Source organism: Ochotona curzoniae, unplaced genomic scaffold (genome assembly GCF_017591425.1).
Source record: "Ochotona curzoniae isolate NIBS_2020 unplaced genomic scaffold, NIBS_Ocur_1.0 scaffold_4505, whole genome shotgun sequence".
NCBI classification, from domain to species: domain Eukaryota; kingdom Metazoa; phylum Chordata; class Mammalia; order Lagomorpha; family Ochotonidae; genus Ochotona; species Ochotona curzoniae.
In genome coordinates, this window is record NW_024467118.1 from 54,425,889 (window position 1) to 54,442,617 (window position 16,729).

Here is a 16,729-nt window from a genome sequence, read left to right on the forward strand (position 1 = left end):
GAGGTCCTCACATTGCATGCCCGGGATCCAATATGGGCGCCGGTTCTATCCCAGTAGCCCCGCTTCCCTTCCAGCTCCCTGCCTGTGGCCCGGGAAAGCAGTCGAGGATGGCCCAAAGCTTTGGGACCCTGCACCCGCGTGGGAGACCCGAAAGAGGCTCCTGGCTTCGGATCGGCATAGTATCGGCCGTTGTGCTCACTTGGGGAGTGAATCATCGAACGGAAGATCTTCCTCTCTGTCTCTCCTCCTCTCTGTATATCCACCTTTCTAATAAAAAAATAATAAAAATAAATCTTAAAAAAAACACTGGAGTCATCACTATCATTACCATACATCTTCTAGAAATATCTAATACATGTTATATGTTTTCAAGGACATTAAAGAAAATTGAGAAATAAAATATGAACCTCATTTTATAACATGAGTTACTAATGGCAGTTAAATAATAAAATGGTATACCTCTTTCCTATGATCATTTATCATGTATATTACAAAAGGTAAAATAGTTTCACTTCAAAATTAATGTGTAAGCATGTCTTTCAGCAAATATTGCATTTCTAAGTTCCTAATCAAGAGATTGTATAGAACAGTAGTTCGCAAAGGTATCCATCTCTGCTTCTAGATCCTGTGAGTATGTTCCATTATGTATGTGTGTAATTTAGTTGCAGAAATAATTCATGCTGTTCATAAGATCTTGAGCCACAGAGATAATGCTGCACTTTTAGATATTGTTCTAAGGACTCCTGTAAATGGGAAAGGGAAAGAGTGGAAAAGGGAAAGAAAAGAGTCGGAGCAATTCAAAGGTGTAACATTCCTGATTTTAGAAGGATCATCTGAAACTTGGAGGAGGCAAGGACACAGATGTTCACTAGAGTCCTTTGAGGAACTCAGTGCTAGCACATTTACTCAAGTTTTGGAGAAAACTGTGGATTCCTAACCTTAAGCACAGTAAGATATGCCGGGCCAGCGCAGTAGCCTAGTGGCTACAGTCCCCGCCATCCATGCACTGGGATCCCATACAGGTGCCATTTCCTGTCCTGACTGATTCGCTTCCCATCCAGCTCCCTGCTTTGGCCTGGAAAAGCAGTCGAGGATGACCCAAATCCTTGGGACCGTGCACCCACATGGGAGACCCAGAAGAAAATCCTGGCTCCTGGTTCCTGGGTCCTGGCTCCTTGCTCTCAGATTCAGATCAGATCAGCTCCAGCTTTTGTGGCTCCTTGGGGAATGACCCCTGGGTGTAATATCATTCTCTATGTCTCTCCTTCTGTCTGTAAATCTGCCTTCCCAATTAAAAAAAAAATCTTAAAGAATAATAAGATAATAGATTATCCTGGTTTTAGCCATAACATTTTTATTAGTTATTAAAAGTCATGTTTTAACTTTTGCTAAATATCTTTCCTTCTGTCTTTGAGAAAAACAAATGAAAATAACATGAAAATTCATGAATTCTAAAATTTATTAAATAAAGCTATAAAAATTCCCTATATGTTGAGTAAATAATAACAATAAACCAGGCATATACTGCTAAATTTTAATTGAGTAGCTACTATTAAATTCCTAAATGGGAAAGCAAAAGACAAACATTTTGTAAGAACAGATAAGAAGAAAACTGTTAATAATTGTCATTCATTTCTTCTATTTCAAAATTCTTACCTCCCCTATTGAATAAATTACACTACATATTCAGTAAAACTCACAAGGCAATGGTATATGTTAACTCGTTGCAATTATCTTCAACAGTTATAATTTAGAAAGCCATTTTAACTAGTTAATTCTCTAGTGAGACAGTGTAAGACAACAATGTAGCAAGTTGTGATTATCACATCTATTATATGAATCAAATTGATTGTTGTAGAATTGATTTTTTAAACTATGCATTGTGATGGGACAATACAATTAAGGGAAATTGTAACAATGTGGTGATAAACAAAGAACATTGTGGTATCTGAAAAAATTCTTGAGGTCTTTGTGGAACTTGAGCCCCCAGAAACTTCTTTCTGCCTTGGTGAGGATGAAGCCAATGGTGGCTTTACTGTCTTCCATGTGCTGTGGGTTTGGGGACTCGTGCTGGGGACTACTGGAGTGGGCCTGAGATAATGCATGTTTTTCCATCCCAAGGGTGGGGATGGGGAAAGGAAAGGTCACAGGCTAATGTAGTTTGCGATTCTGGGTTCAGCCAGACACAGGCCAGGCTGTTGACAGGCTTTGGGCAGTAAATCAGTAAAATGTCCATCTCTTTCTGTTTCATGTCTTTCTCTGTGGTTCTGACTTTCAAGTCACTAAACAAGTAAACCATTACAGAAGAGTGTAACTAGAAGAGGAAGGCAAAGAGAAGGAAAAGGCTCCAATTCTTGATTGTCAGAACCCTGCTCGAATGGATGGGAGTGATTGCACAGCAGACCACTGAGAGACGAACTGTGACACCATTGTCCTTGTTGGAGCACTGAATCAGGTCCTGCCAGTGCTGCCTCTGATCTGGCTCGCTGTGAACATAGCACATGATGGCCCATGTGCTTGGATCCTTGCCACCTGTGTGAGAGACACTGATGAAGTTCCAGGATCCTTTTTCAGTTTTGGACATAGCAACCTTTAGAATGTGTACCATTGACACTCCCTGTGTCACTTTACTTGTCAATTAAATTAATATCTTAAAAAGAATCCTATTTTGAAGTGTTTATATTTGTCCCATTGCTGACAGAAAATATCTGTGCATTTTACTGAGACCATTCTGGGCATAGCACAAGAAATGCTTTGCACAAGAATTACATATCGCTGTTCTGAGATTCTCAATAGAACCTGGATGACAGATTGCAATGGACTGGAATTTCATGATTTTGATGCAGATGGAGAAAAAATATAGACAAACAAAATCTGATAAAACCTGCTGAGCTCCAGCCATTGCAGTCATCTGGGTAGTAAACTAAAAGATGGAAGATCTCCCTCTCTCACACTAACACACACACTCTCTCATCTCTGTTCATCTGCCTCTCAAATAAAAACAAATAAATGCTTTAAAAAATGTGTAGGAGAAGGGTATTTTAAGAATGACTCTAAATTGTCCATTGTAGGGAGAGGTGAATGGTTATTGTCTGAGAAAAGATTAAAGAACACAGGAAGAATACTTAATCATTAAATTATCACAAAGGGAGTTTTTGTTTGTTTGTTTGTTTGTTTTTACTAAATCAGCTCAAGAGTATTGGGGGCGCTGAGAGTGAGGCAGGAGATATGGTGATGGCTACAACAGCAGAAATATGTCAGGAGCAGACACGGAATATGACACTTGGGTGACAGAGCTTTCATTTTCCTTCTTAAAACCTTACTCGAGGGAATACAGTTCTCTGCTCAATCAGGCTTTCAACTTTATCACCCTTAAATGAACAGAACTTACAATGAAACCAGTGATTTAGCACACACCCATTTATTTGAAAGAAAAAGATCAGTGTTTTTATTTTGAAAGTCAGAGTCACAGAAATATAGGGAAAAACAGAGAAATATTCCACCTCCTAGTACATGTCCCAGATGGTTGGCAGTAGACTGGACCAGGGTGTAACCAGAAGCCAGGAATTTCAAGTAGCTCTCCTAAGTGTGATGCAGGGACCAAAACATTTGAACAGTCTTGCATTCCTTTTCCCAGGCGATTAGCAGGGAGCTGAATTGGAACTGGTGCAAATCTACAGCATGAGTCCATGCATTTTAATTTTACATAATTGAGTCTAAGAGGAGGAGAATCAGCAGCTTTCATTTCGTACCATATTTCCTCATGGTCCATTTCTGGCTGAAGTAAAGCATATGTTTTAAGTCACTTATTATGCACGAATGATGTTGAAATTTTATAGAAAGTATATGAGTGTATTTCTACACATAATAAACAATTTATGGTGCACCTCTGACATAAGAATAAATAAGAAACTTCATTTATGCAAAAATATGGATAGATTTATCCAAATAAGATGCAGGAAAGAGGGACAGTCTGTGAGATCCAATCACATTGATGCCTTAATCTTACAAATACCTTAATATAAAATATTCATGTCAAATACTTGTACAGTTACTATTTTAAAATACTTAATTGCATTTAAAGATTCATTTTTAAAAGCCGAGTTGCAGATAAAGGAGAGATGCAGAGAATCTTCTATCCACTGGTTTACTCCCAAATGGCTGCAGATGTCCAGAGCTTGGCTGGTCCAGAGCTAGGAGCCTGATATATTTTCTAAATCTCCCTCTTGGGTGCAGGTGCCCAAAGGCTTGAGCTGTTTACTGCCGTCTTTCCAGGCCATTAGTAGGAAGCTGGATTGGAAGTGGAGATACTGGACTCAAATCAGTGACCATATAGCATGCTGGTGCTTCAGGCTTAGAATTAGCTTGCTACACCTTAGTGGCAGACAAGTTCAATCATTTTTTTTTTTAATATTTGTTGTAATAAAAATGGAAACAAGGTGGCATATTTACATTTTCCATCTTCTTTTCCTATTCTACACACACAAACACTAATTCTGAATGACGAAAATGGCCTTGAGAACATTAATCTGAATTAAATTATATGAACTAATCTATTAATAAAATGTGATACTAGTTTGATTTGTATTTATAATCCTGTTAATGAGAATTATCTTATGTCATCTATTAAACAGACTGTATTTTTGTTTCTATATAATGGCACAAATTTGTCCATCTACACGTATGTTGAGTTTATTGATGAGTAGTTTAGGATGTTGAGATTTTTACATTTAAAAGTATTTTGTTTTATGAAAGAGTTCCATAGGCTCTGGGTTTTATGTGCTTTTTGCCAAGGTCACTTCCCATCCAAATTGATTTCTCTTCTAGTTTTACAAATGATGTCCTTTTAACAAGTCATCGTTTCCTAAATTTTTAATAAAATTGTTACCCCTTACTTTGCTAAACTGATTTGCTAATAATACTTTAAGTAAAGGAAAATTAACAAGAATTTCAATTTCCTGAATATTTAAGAAATTTAAGCCTGAGTAAAGTATGTGTTTTGCAAAACTGAATTGATTTCTGCTCATTTCCACTACCTTGCAGAGTTCTCTTGGTTGTGGCCTATTTTATAATATTTTGACAATCACAAAACCATCTTTGCTCATAACACAATATAGGAAATTATCCATCAAACTTTGACTTCTGAAAATAGGATAAAAATTATTTATGGAAAGCATCAAAGAACTATTGGGGTGGAGGTAATCATCAGGTGAGGTTTGGGCAGGGAACAGCACAAGACAGAACGATGACTCTTACATTGAAGACTTTTGCTAAGTCCGGGGATGTGTTTCTCTGGAGGAAGCAACCAAAAGGCTGAGCAGACGTTTGCCAGTCTTGCCAGCTATGCTGTCTGTAAATCCAAAGTACTACATTCTGAAAGAAAGTGTGAAACAGAATTAAGCTTGTCACAGCACATATTACAGAGCAGAATTTCCAGTCCTTAAAATCAAATTTAGATGGTCTCTTTGGCAGCAAAAACACTATAATTGAAATGACAAGAAGCAGATTAGCATGGTCCTGTGCAAGGAAGACATGCAAATTTGTGGCACATTCATAATTTTAAAAAATCAATTTCCGCAGAGCCAGCACAGTGGCTGAATATGCCATTCCTCTACCTTGTGGTGCTGGCATGCTATATTATTATAAGTTCTAGTCCTACTTGCTCCAGTGGAAGATGGCTTAAGCTTTGGTCTCCTGTGTGTTTCCCATGTGGAGATCCTGGCTTCTGGTTTCTGGCTTCATATCAGCTCAGATCCCTTCCAGGCAATGTGGCCATTTGGGGAGTAAACCAGCAGATGCAAGATCCTTTCCCTCTGTCTCTCCTTTGTGTGAATCCAGCTTAACAAATAATAAACAGGGTCCACCGTGATAGCCTAGTGGCTAAATCCCTGCTTTATATGTGCATGGATCTCATGAGGATGCCGGTTCCTCTCTCACCTTCTTCACTTCCCATCACACTTCTACATTGTAACTGGGGAAAACAGTAGAGGATGCCCAAACCCATGTGGGAGACCTGGAAGAAGCTCCTGGCTCCTAGCTTGGGAATGTGTTCAGCTCTGGGCATAGCAGCCACTTGGGAAGTGAACCAGAAAATGTAAAATCTTTCTCTGTTTCTTCTTCTCTCTGAATCTGACTTTTCAATAAAAAAAACTCTAAAATATAACAAAGAGATAAATAAATAAATCTTTGTAAAAATTAATTTATGCTGGCTCTATGAGTGCTAGTTACTTGGAAAAGGGAATTTTATTCTTCTGGACCAGGATAACATAAGATTAGAACTCTATACTATTTCTGATTAATATGTTTTACAACAAAATATGACTGAAATGGATTGTTTGTTACTGCAGACAGTAAGGATGGTTTTATACAATGAACATTTCAGGATTCCAATTATAAGAATCTGAAAGAAAAAAAACATGTTGTTAATTGTTTTTATTTATCAAGAACATAATGTGTTATAGTTTGCCATATTTTATTTGTCCCAACTTTCCTATTCTCCATTGCCTATATATGCTAAGACTTCTGAAAAAAATTAAGATAAACGTATTTAAGCCATTTTAATAGGACTATAGGGCAGTGTGCTATCCTTTTTACAATAGAAAAAGAAGAAATCATTTAAAATTACCTTAGGAGAGCCTAGAACAAGTGGCTCATTGGCTAAATCCTCACCTTGCAAATGCCAGGATCCCAAATGGGTGTCAGTTCATTTCCCGACTGCTCTACTTCCCATCCAGCTCCCTGCATATGGCCTGGGAAAGAAGCTGAGGATGACTTAAAGCCTTGGGACCCCAAACCCACTTGAGAGATCTGGAACAAGCTCCTGGTTCCTGGATTCAGATTGGCTCATCCTCGACCATTGCAGCCATTTGGGGAGTTCTTTCTGTAAATCTCACTTTCCAATAAAAAAGTAAATCAATCTTTTAAAAAATTACATTAGCAAGATATAAAGTGAAATATAGTCAAACATATAGAACTGAGTTGAAATTTCATTTAGTATAGCAATTTAGTATAACTAAGCTAAGATAGAGAATAATATGGTGATATCACAAAAATAAATTATGCCATCATATAACTAAAAATCCTGGTGGTCACAAATGAGAACTATGGATCTCAGTTCAACAGTCAGGGCCACTCCTAGTGTGAGCACAGCTCTGTCTTCAGCATGATCTTTATCTGACACACATGTACAGTTGAATATGATTCCTAGCTACTGCAAGCTACACCACCATATGATGTGTTACATGGTAACATGTTCCAAATGTGAAAGGTTGTTGGACTCTATGAGAGATGCAAGTTGATATTTTAAACTCCACATGATTGGTTCATGTTAAAAATTAACACTAAAAATCAAGCACAATATGTGAATTGCAATAACCATATTTGAACAAATTTGGAGAATTGGAGGGCATGCTACTTAGCAAACAGGCTACACTGTTATCGATAGATGACACCACAATATATGCCTTACTTAGATCTAGAGAAGGATGAAAAATTGCTGATTCTAGAGAAAAGAAAGGAATGTAGAGGAATGACAAAGCTGAGTTGACAACAGGAGGCAGAGTCTAGCCATAGGCAGGACATTGACTATAATTACTTATTTTTAAAAATCCCACTGGTTTTATTTTTCAAGCATGTGTTTCGATTAGCATGTATACAGTTAGCATTGTTTTAGTTTTTAAAAAAATCTGTTTTTATGTATTCAGGTTCTCATCCACACGAGTCCCTTACTTTTTTAAAAATTAATTTATTTTATGATACAGTTCCAAAACCTCTGGAATTCCCCTCTACTCTTCCAGATCCCCTCCCCAGATGATTTCTCCTATTATATTACAATAGTATAAACCTTCTCAATTTAATTAGAAGCAAAGACAGGAGAAGGCTTTTGACTCTAAGACACTGAGATTCTCAGGTACAATTCTTGGCCTTACTCCCAATTCCAAGAACCTGTTTCTGCATTTTTGGGGAAGCAGTAATGATGGCTGAAGCCCTGTGTCTCTGGTCCCCACACTAAGGTGCAGAATGATGCCATATCTCCCACTTGAGCATGGCCCCACTGTGGATATGGAGATACAACTGCTAAAGGCATTTAGGAAGTCAACCAGAGGATGAAGAATCTGTCTCTCTCCATTTCCAATATTAAATATAAATAAAAATAAAATTTGGAAATAAAAATAAAAACAAAGGCAATTTTTTCCTAAATTTAAAGCCATTACTGAGAATACAGGTGTAAGAAATTATAAGTGATTTAAATAGATGCAGTGAGAATGAATGTTGGAAGTGCTCATCAGATTACTCCTATTTTGTAAGTGAAATAATGCAGTCAAGTTATCAAAAAGAGTTAAACGGAGATCAGAAAAAGAATCTGTGGAATGCTATGCTAGTAGAATGTGAGAATGATGAGCAGAGGAAGCAATGACATGTCTCAGGGTGTACCTTGGTTGCTTTCAAGTTTTGACTATTATACAAACACTTCCATAATAAAGGTTACTTTTGTGACTATGTTTTCCACTCCTTTGAGTGAATATCAGAAGAACGCACGCAGGACCATGTGATAAGAGAATAATTTCTTCTTTAAGAAATTGCCAGACCTTTTTCCAAAGTGTTTGTGCCTTTTGGCATTTCTGTTGAGTGAATAAGATTTCCTGTTATTTCACATCCCCATTAATATCTGTAGATATCTGTATTTAATTTAATCGTGTTTCATTGCCATTATTTCCCGCGCCAGCTTTCAATTCCTGCTACCTACTTCTTTGTTCTATTTTGAGTTCCATTTAAAAAAAACGATACTTATACATACATTCTTGCAAAGCATTAACTATAATTATGAGGAGCTAAATATTGCAGAGTAAAGAAATAACACTAAGTGATAATTTGAAAAACCTCATTAGCTGATAAATTACACTAGCTGAAAATAAAGTATCCTGTGTCCATATACACATATTTTTCTTACATTTCTTTCTGTGAATGTAAGATGATCTGAGTGCTGCTTGTTCTATGAAAAGCCAAAGTAATTCAAAAATTGCTTGTGACATTAGAAATTTAGACTTAACATTTGTATGGTAATTAGACCTGTAGCTTTGGTTAAGTAGTACCATTTACTAGCCTGATGTACATATTAGTTGAGGTGAGGTTAATGCATGATATACTGCTGGAGAATAAAATAGTGCAGAAATACTATGAGGAGTTATCTATTAAAAATAAGTGTGTCATTTCTTCTACCCAAACTCAATTTAGAATACTAATAGGGTAATAAAAATCACTACTGTGTAAAACAACTCACAGTGGTAAGAAGCATAAAAAATAGGTAGTAAATTTCAGTAAAGAATATTAACATTCATTAATGAGCTCATAAAATCAAATGCTGAAAACTGAAAAACTCTGATATCTCCAAGTTTGCTTTAAGGATTTTCTGCCAGCAGCTTTCAACTTCTGCTTATTAATGAGCTCTAAAAGTGGCAGGCAGTCAATAGTCACACAATTTCACAAAGAGATACCTGTTACAGTTAACTATTAAAAAGTTGGAATTTATTGCTGTAAATTAGAGAAATGAAAAGAAACAAGAGGTTAACTTGGAAGGAAGAAAATACTGGATGAACAATAAACTGAGTAGATCCAAATCATGAATCCGAGGCAGAATACTCAGCAACCAACAGCAGTTCCTGATTCCCACAGTTCTATTCTGCTCCCTCTCCCCCTCCCCCCCAAAGAAAATGTGTCTTGTAAAGAGTTCCTGGGAGATTGGGGGAAAGGGGAAGAGAGTTCCTCATAGGGATATAATAATTTAGTAATGGCTCTGTGAGTTTATATCTCTGTGGAAGTGCTTAGAGCCATCTGAAGGTTGAAACACAATGCAAGAATATCCATGTAGGAGTCAGACAGGAATGGTTTTGTTTGCTATTTGATCATTTAACTATACAAGACTCTACCATGCAACCTAATTTGCTACAACTCCACGATCCCAAGTTGTGGAATTAGTAATGAACTAGCTAAATTTTTGAATGCTTTAAAGTATTAGTATCATAATAGGATCTACGTAGGGTTTGAAATACCTGATCATACAGGAAGTAGAAAATGCTATATCTGTGAAACTGATCATCAGACATTGATCCGTGGATGTACTCTGAAACTTTGTTTTTATTATACATTCATGCAAAAAAAGCAAGTTTTAAAATGTTATCAGTTTGATAAGTTTCTTTTGAATGGACACATATTTTCATGTTTTGATAGTTCTATCTAAAACAGTACTTTCCATTATTTAAACTTAATCATAGAGATTTATATAAAAGTATGCCTAAAAATTCAGAGAAAATTATGAGAATTTTCATTGAAAAAGATAATTAATTCTGATATTAATTAAGTAGGTTTAAGAATCTATTTATCATCTTTCTATGTAAACACATGAACCTGTACATGTGTGAGTGTATGTGTGTTGATATGTGAATGTGCGCTCTTAAATGTTCATGTTAAACTTCAGATTAAGGAATACATATACAAATTAAATGTTTAACATTCAAAAAGCTAATCAGGTATTTATGATTACATGTGCAAGAAAAGTTTCAGTTATGAAATTGATGTGAATCAAAAGGATTTCATTATTTGATGTCAAACAAAATATTTCTGGCAATTCAGTTTTGAGAACAATTTTTAAAAAATTTATGATATGTTAAATTTTTGGTTGTTCCAGGTCGCTATGCTCGGTGGTTGATGATGTCTGTCCAGGGACAGTCATTGCTCCTTCCAATAAGGGCTGTCTTACTTCATGTGTAATGCACTCCCTATATATGCATAAATGACTGAAACAGTTTTGATTAGCATAAAGTACAAAGCATTTAATGACATTGCCATAGAATATATTTTTACTTCTGATCACTTCTAGTCATTTATGAAGTTTCACCAAACATTGTCACTAAATCCAATATAACTGAAAATGCTAGCTCAAAAATTCATATTACTTTTTTCTGTGTAAAAAAACAATCAGCTATAGTTGTAGTTCATTATTTTCAAGATGTATTTGCTTAACATTAATTCTAACATGGATAGTGGGGAATCAGCCCTATTTTGATGACATTATCCTATATATGTAATTCGATAATAAAATTAAAGATCTTCTGTTTCAATTGTTAGCAGATGAAAACAAACTGCTTAATTCTTAATTGTCTTTTATATTACATACAATGGGAAAATAGTTATAACATCAAGTTATTATCTTGGTAAAATAGAATTGTATCCATTTATGTAGTAAGACATAAAGGGAGTACTTCATAAACCATTATATTGTATTTTCATATGTGTGGGAACAGGTGTGAATTTTATTATAGATTGCAATTCATTCTAAATTGTCTCTTTAATGTTCAGTGACCCAGTTATTTATTTTAATTTAGACTTATCCTAGGCAGTATTGAAACTTTGAAAAACCCATGAAATGTAAAATACTGCTTACTTCTTGTGAAGTTTCGTTGACTGTCACTTCACAATTAGTAATCACCAACTGGGTCCTTGCATTCTTCAAAAATCTTGAGAAAATGAGCTACTTTTGTCATTTAGAGTAAGAGATTTTGCAAATATTTCTATAGCAATTTTTTTTGCATTGATACAATAGCATTTTGTATTTCAGTGAAATAACAGCATTTCTATATAATATTTATAGAAACTATTTTTAAACCATCGTGCATACACATTTATGTAGAGAAATATTTTCAATTATATTATAATAACGCTAACATATTGATAAACCCCCTTTTTCAATTCAGTAAGGCATTACTCTATCCCTTTGAGACCAATGTATAAAAGAATTTTTTTCTAATATGGAGAAATATGTACTGCTGCATTCTGTTACATCTTCATTAATTTCCCTTGTGATTCATTGAGAGCTTAGTAAATGGTGGAGACAACTGTCATGAAACAGTTTTGAGTTAGTCTACATTAAGCCTAGACATGACAGATTAATTACAATTTAGTGTATAAATGTCAAGGCTGAAGTGTATCAGTTTATTCTCTGTGTAACTTAGGAATGTTGTATTTTTAATCTTCCAGAAGAGTGAGGAACATAAGCAGCTTTAGTAGATGGGTATTAAAGATATGCATAATTTTCCAGAGTTTCAAAAAGTTTTATGAAACTTCTTCCCACAACAAAACTGCATATGACAACTAAATTACACTTCAGTTGCTTATATATGGTGTTGTTTAAAATTAATTTAATATCTATGTCCACAAGCAGGAAAACTAAGTTATAGTAAGTTGGAAGGCAAATGTATTGCTATTTGTAAAATACGGTTTATGAGAAAAGCTTTAAAAATGGGAGAAAATAATGATATTTATTATTAACAGCATTGCAGTTAAACAGATCACCAGTGTCTGAGATACTGCTTATGTGTTGCAGTACCTGTGAGCCTTTCTGGTTTTTCTCGTGCTGATATATTCATGTTTTAAAATTTTGACCTGGCTGTGATGTTCATTTCAACACAAATGTGCCTGCCTAAGGAGTAGACATATTAATCTTCCTAAAATCATCATATTTTCAAATATTTATTTGATGTTTAAATGAATGTGTGGATGACTTTGTAGTTTTAGCACCATGAAATTGATACTGAAATAGATTTTTCTTTTTTAATAACTAAATTATAATAATGCATAAATATTAACTTGACTTTTACATTTATGTAGCTGTCGTGACATTTGTGGTAAATTACTTTTTAAGGGATTTGGCAATCGTGATAAATTATGTTGAATAACTGCTTAGCAAAAGGGATCTTCATTTCAATAAGTCTGTATGGGGAACATAGTTTAGATTCTCATCCCAGAGATTATGTTCTCCTGGTATATGTCATCAGAAAAATTGAATATTTTATTTTGTATTCAGTATCCTAACAGGTATGTGTTGCCTAAAAAACGGTATGTATCTCCCAGGTGTTTAATTAATATTTTAATCACTAAAACAGTATTCTTGAACACATACTAGTAACTTTATTTATTCACACTGTAAATTATGCACTACTATGTGAAACTAAGTACAATAAATGAATTAAATACAATGACATTTCACAGTGTCACAGATAATATGCTGTTTGAACTATTTAGTTTTGGAAACAATGTCTATTTGCTTTCATTTATGTTATTTTTAAAAAACAATTATTATATCACATTGGATTTTTAAAGCTAACCGATATGCGTTAAGACAGTATGCTTGTGTTTTGTAAAGATTTTGAAAAGTAGTTGAAATATCTGTAAATATGAATAATTGAAATTATATTTTCCAAAGTGTTACATTAAACAATGATGTATTATTTAAAGGCTCTCTCTCTATCAGTTATCCCAGATTTTTCTCTTATTGAAACTGGGTGAGTAATTAATGTGCCTAGGAAAAAGATAGTTGAAGTTCTAATTAATCAAAAATTTTAGGACCCCTTATGACTTCTCTGTGAGACTCAAAATTCATCAGGATACTGGATATATTGGAATCAATGGAGAGCCACAGAAAACCAACTTTTTTCAGTTCACCTGTTCAAATGACTTTTGTTTGCACTCAAAGTGCTTTTATCATTGCTTCTTTTCATTTTCACCTTTACCTACTCTTCTCTCCTCTGCATCACAATGATTCACAATTACCAGCTCTTCTCAGTCATCGTATTTCTTCTTCCTTATGTGCTCAGTTATCTTCAGACATACAATGATGGTACAATACAATGAATACAATGAAATGAATGTATCAGAATTAGTTTTGCAAAAGTGGTTTTCCAAATGATTGAAAACATGGACGTAAAGTGTGTTTTTTTCTGGACTTCAATGATATAAATTTTTGCTCTGGCATTTTTTACATATATGTTTCGTCAGATTTCATAACTGTTACAAGTATAAAATGAATAAATACAATTGTATTTATTCAGCATGTTAGTGAACACTTTTTCTTCTTTTAATTAATTATACATGTCTGCTTATATATACATATGTTTGTATATATGTTTATGCACATGTTTAACTGTCCATTAAGTATTTGTCACAATCAATGACAAATAGAAACTAACAGTCCCATAATAATCCCAAAAGACATAAGAATAATAAGCAAACAGAAAGAAGAATAAAGCAGAACTGCGCTGCCCTCAGTAAATGAGCAGAGGCTGCACCCAATGGGCGAATCCCAGAGTGTCACTTATGTACATAGAGATTACATTTATTTTTGCACTCTGTGTATTGGTTACCACTAATCAAGGTAAACATATGATGTTAGTCTCTTGGGACTGGTTTATTTCACTAAACATGATGGTTTCCAATTGCATCTATTTAGTTGTGAAAGATTTCATCCTTCTTATGGCTGAGTATATTCCATGGAGTACATGTACCACATTTCTTTATCCAGTTGAGTGAATACCTATTCTATGCAAGCAGCTTTGCTAAATATTGAAGATTAAAGCTAGTCAAAAAGAGGTGTTAACTTATAAAGACAATGATTTGGCAAGTGATCACAAACACTTGATTTATATTTATGTGAGGTTCCTTTAAGGAGAGGTTTTTTGATGGTATCCTTTTATGTGTGAGAGAGATTTGAGAACAAACAATTCACTTAGAGATATGTTGAACAAAGGAAGAACAGATAAGCATTGAATATGGAAACGTAAGAAGGCAATCACAGCCAAACAGTGAAGCAATATCGATTTTACTGAATAACGCAGTAACTTGGGAATAGAATACACTTTGAACCTTAGATTTTGGGGTCCAATATCCTTGACAGCAGTGCCTCTACAATAATATTTGTGTCAGTGGTTTTTAAGCTATGATGTCTTTACCCATCAAGGAATAGTGAATAATGGTTGGAGACATATTTTGATTCTGACCACTGGTATGTATTACTGGAATTTAGTGGGTAGGTGCCAGAGGTACCATTAGGCAGCCTTAATAATTTGAAATTACCCTCCACAACAAAGAAATATCCCATTCCACAGGACATGACTAGTGGAGTTGAGACACATTGCTGTGCACGAGTGGAAAGGTTATGTTATGGATTTTGCAACTCATCAAAAATGAACTATCTATTCCTAAGAATACTTATTGTCAGTGTTGGTAACTGAGTGGATGATGATTATAAAATGGCTGTTCAGGGTAGACATTTGATACAATGGTCAAGACACTACTTGGAACACCCCTATCCAATCCCTGGATTCAAGTCATGGCTTCCCTAGAAAGCACATTCTAGAGCCAGAAATGAACAACTCGAAGATATGGGTTCCTACAGTACTTACGTGAGACCTGAATTAAGTTCTGCAATCCTGGCTTCATTCTGTTCCAGCTCAAGCTCTTGTGGACATCAGCTGAAATGCACCCTTATGTGGAAACATCTGTCTGTCTCTGTTTCTCTCTTCATTTCACACAGTATGAGAATAACTAGAACTTTAAAAATAAAATGTTCATTTTGGTTATGTGATGAAAACAAAATGGATGAAGCAGTCAGCATGGAGGTGAGAGGAGTGATGGTTAGGTACTAACAGCGAAAAGAACACAAGATAATGGTAGACTAGAATAGAGTGGCAATGGCTTGCATATAAACCCAAGGGACGGATGTCGAAATGATGGCTAAGATATGACTTGGGATGTCCACGTCCAATATTGGTATGTCCAAGTTCAAATTTTGGCTCTATTCTAAACTGTACCTCTTGCTTATAAACACCGTGGCAGGTAGCTGTGATAGCTCAGGTAGAATTGTCCCTTTACCAAGATAAGAATCTTGTATTCACTTCCTGGTCCCTGTCTTCAGCCTGGCCCAACCCCCCTTTCCAGGCATCTGAAGAGAGAAGCACAGGAGTGTATGTTCTCATTCTGTGTGTGTGTGTGTGTGTGTGTGTGTGTGTGTGTGTTTTGAAAGTGTATAAAATCAATGATTTTTTTCTCAATAGTCTGTAGATCATATATGCATAAATTGCTAGATAGATGGAAGCCATAACACTGTTTTACTCATTATCAGAATTTGCCAGCTGAGGAAGAGTTCAGTATTTCAGAAGTAAATTAAGCCAAATGTGCTTTTGATTAATTTTCAAAGTCATCAGACTAGCTTTATGGAAAGCTTATAAAAAGCTAATTTCTCTCTTTTGAAATGTGTTTATTTAAGATTCAGAAAGAGAGAAGATAAGTCAGTGGATCCTCATACACTGATTCACCTTCCAGCCGCCCATGTTTGGCCAGGAGTGCAGCCGGGCTCTGAGTACATACTGTGTGGGTCTTTCGTTGAGTTAACATTGCAGTCTCCCAGAGTTTGCATCACCAGGAAATAGGAAAAAAGATTCAGAACTCAAATCTAGATATTCTCATTGGGATACATGCTAACCACTAGGCTAAACACCTGCCCCAACCTAAATGTGAACATGGATAAAGCTGCTGTTTCTGTAGGGGGAAAAAAAAGAAGTTGTCTTCAGATTTCCTCAATAACCTCCACTGCTGTCTTTAACATTTTGTGCGATGGAATTTACTGTATTTTGTTGCTCTTAGGATGCTTTCTTACTATGCTTCTCAGCGCTCTGTTGTCCTTCAGTGAATGTCTGTTGTTTGGCAGGTCTTAATTGTTGCAAGTCTTTCCCCATCCGGCTGAAGTGATTTGTAAGGAACTTAAGAGACCAATGGCTTTTCTTTTTCCATCCTGTTTTTTTTGTTTTCTTTTCTTTTCTTTTTCCTCCTTTCCACACAGAAAATGAAGATATTCCAAAGCAACCTCAGATATGAGGGAATATTAGAAAGTCATCATAGT

The 16,729-nt window shown here is 35.3% G+C and overlaps 1 protein-coding gene and 1 non-coding gene across 4 annotated transcripts in view; both read left to right on the plus strand.

The window, feature by feature from the left end:
• SGCZ (sarcoglycan zeta) overlaps positions 1–16,729 on the plus strand; it is a 336,717-nt gene that overhangs the window by 40,653 nt on the left and 279,335 nt on the right. The gene's annotated exons all lie outside the window — the stretch shown is intronic.
• On the plus strand, positions 5,461–5,562 carry LOC121146913. Its single transcript, XR_005882287.1, has one exon. It is a non-coding gene; the product is annotated as a U6 spliceosomal RNA (small nuclear RNA).